Genomic DNA, 3,336 nt, shown 5'->3' on the forward strand with positions numbered 1-3,336 from the left:
ATATTTATTCTTTTAACAAAATATTAATGACCACAGGTACAGATGAAAAAAATATTATTCTGCTTTAAATGCTGTATCGGACATGTCATTATTCCAGTATTTTAATTTATCATATAAATTACCCAACTCAATAGGACAAACACCCATGTGAGAATTCATGAATTTTCTGAATTATATTCATGAATATTTCTAGGGTGGCACACATATCATCTTCATAGGACAAACATACTTACAACAAAGTCATATTATGATGGTGGTAAATAGTGCATGATTGATTTAAAAGCTCCATATGATTGAGCTGGCCAGCTTCAGATCCCAAATCCTGTCCACCTCACCTACCACAAATGGTGCTCTTTTTTTTTTTTTTCAAGTGGCTGTGCACTTGGGACATCCTTGCCCCACTTTCCTGGGACTCTTTGATAGGAAACTTGCCAACAACTTGAAAATTTTAATTCTATTGTATTTCAACTCCCGTCTCATTCTTCTCTAGTTGCTGTGGCTGACATGCTTTCTTCAAGTCTTGCTTTATAGCATCTCTGTGTGAGACTGGAGCTCCCAACTATCCTGGTCTGTCCTGGGCTCCACCTCACACACAGTGCATCTCAGTATCATCCTTGTCAAAGTTTTCACTGGCAGAGAAAGATAATACTTCCCCAGGTTCTCTTTCCTTCCTGTGTTGGCATGAAAGGCACTTACTGTCCCCTTGGACCCACTTCCTTCTATTATACACACTGTAGAAGTAAATTCCTCTTCATGCCTCTGCTCCACATTCCTAAGAATGGGTGTTAGAAAATTAATGAGAGGAGAGATTATGACAAATCAAGACAAAGCACAGTATAATGGCATATAAAAGGATCTATTAGACATACCAGAGAAGTGTTTTTATTTTTAGCTTTTCTGCATATAAAAAAGAAATGACCGTGACACGTTTCATAATAATCTAACCCCCCTAATAAAATAATCTTACCCTAGATCTCACGCATAAGACTCAGGGTTGCTTACTGTCTTAATTACTCTGGTCTCGTTAGACTGGTTTGCCCTCAGGTCTGGGGTAAAATCTTTTAGGCCAGGAAATAATCAGAGCAACCAAAAACAGAGTTTCTGCCACAGAGATCCCAAGGTCTTTTCAGATGTTCAGAAAACTCACTTTCAAAGAAGATTGAGTCATCTCTTTTATTTGACTGTGTCTGTCCAGTTTCAGTTTCCACTCTTTTGTCACAGATGTCAGTACTGAGAAAGAGAAGTAACATGACTTAATGTGAAAAGTAGAACTCTAGAGCGAGACTTGGATTTGAATTGTAGTTCTGACAATTACTAGCTTAGGACTTACTAAGCTGTTTAACCTGGTCTCCCTGAGCCTTGATTTTCCTCATCTGTGAAAAGGATGTATTATCTGTGTGAGAGTGATTTTGTGGTAAAGTGTGGAAAGTACCTAGCACAATTCCTGGCATATGGAAAGAATTCAATATACAACAATTTATTGGGTAGTGCACAATTTATATCTTTAATCTATCCCTCTGTTTGGTTGTGATCACTGAGGAAAATGAGGTCATCTCAATAATACTGATTAAACAGTATTTACTAGTTAATATAACACATTTTATAGAGAGGGCATTTCTTTTTTTTTAAAGATTTTATTTATTTATTTATTTATTTATTTATTTGAGAGAGAGAGAGTGAGAGTGAGCATGAGAGAGAGAAAGCACGAGCAGGAAGAGAGGCAGAGGAAGAGGGAGAAGCAAACGCCCCACTGAGTAGGGATCCAGACGTGGGACTCGATCTCAGGACCCAGAGATCACGACCTGAGCAAAGGCAGACGCTTAACTGACTGAGCCACTCAGGTGCCCACAGTGGGCATTTCTTAAATATGTTTTGAATAATTGTAAGGCAATATTCCCAATAATTTTGATAACTAAAATATGGAAGATAATGTTAGACTATGTTAAGGCAGAGACATTCTGTTAGGTGATGGGCCAATAGGACAACAGTTCTAGGTAGCAAGCAGAATATTCTGGGTTAAATTTAATAAAATGCAAGCAGTATGTTGAATTTTTCTTTAGTTGTGTAGGGATTCTTAAGTATGATATGTAATAGTATAGTGAATTGATACAAGAACAGAAAAAAGATGCAACTATGTAAAATCAAAGTAAATCTGCACTTTGTGACTTTGTGCATCAAGAGGCATCTGGGTATCAGTGTCCTTGCCTGTAAAATGAGTGTATTTTATTGCACCTTTGAGGTTCTTCCTTTTCTATCTTTAACCAATATTATTCTGAAGTGTATTATCTCTGCAAATAAAATTATTTACGTACACTAAGTATCTTAAAAAGTAGTAAGGGGCAAAACATACAAAGATATCATTTCCCATGTCCATTAACTGGACTTATAGACATTAAAAAATGTTTAAAAAAATCTACAAAGACAACTGTAATATGCTAGGTTGCTGCTGTGATTTGTAATAAAGGCATGATGGTACTATTAATTTTTAATATGTTTAACAGTATTAACAGGTTACTGTGCATAATAAAATTCAAATAGCAGAATGAAAATAGACTAGGCAGTATAAAAGGTGCTTTATTGATGTTAATACTATCTCCTCTGTAAGTTAGATGTCATTCTTTGGCTCCATCAACCCACTATCTTTTACACTAAAGTTGTTGAGCATTTCTAAAAGAAAATAGAAGTTGTTGCTGGGCATTTAGAAGATATTTTTTTCAAGGTTACTAAGTGTCATTTTACTTATTATGACCTGAATAGAAAAAATTATATTCTTAGAAATGAATTTATCATAGAAATATTTATAACTATAGTTTTTTTTGGGGGGGGGTAAAATAATATTATTTCCCACTGGACCTTTACATAGAGAAAATGAAAGAAGTCACCAAAGTAACAAATGATTGGCCCGAGTGGCCCTGTCTTCATAGACAAAGCTGTATATTCATGCAGGTGTGTGATTATGTCTGCTCTCATGGTGGAAACAGCACACCCATTCATTCATTTTATTTATTTAACAAATATTTATTTATTGAATGCCTAGTATATACCTGACATATTGGTAGGCCTAGGGATATAATGAACAGTCTTTTCTCATGGAACTTTTAGTCTAATGGAGAAAACAGCTCATTATAGAAATAACAGTAATGTGTAATAAAGGGGTGACTATAGAATGCTATGGCAATGAGCAAAGGGATATCTAAAGAATCTGGTGGGTGTAGATGCAGGGTAGGCAAGGGCTTAGTATCAGGGAAGGGTTTTCTGAGGAAGAGACAATTAAGGTGATATGTACAATGGAGGGCACAATGAGGGTGGCAAATTGTTTTAAGCAAAGTCCTAGAT

The sequence above is a fragment of the Ursus arctos genome, unplaced genomic scaffold (genome assembly GCF_023065955.2).
Source record: "Ursus arctos isolate Adak ecotype North America unplaced genomic scaffold, UrsArc2.0 scaffold_22, whole genome shotgun sequence".
Lineage (NCBI taxonomy): Eukaryota > Metazoa > Chordata > Mammalia > Carnivora > Ursidae > Ursus > Ursus arctos.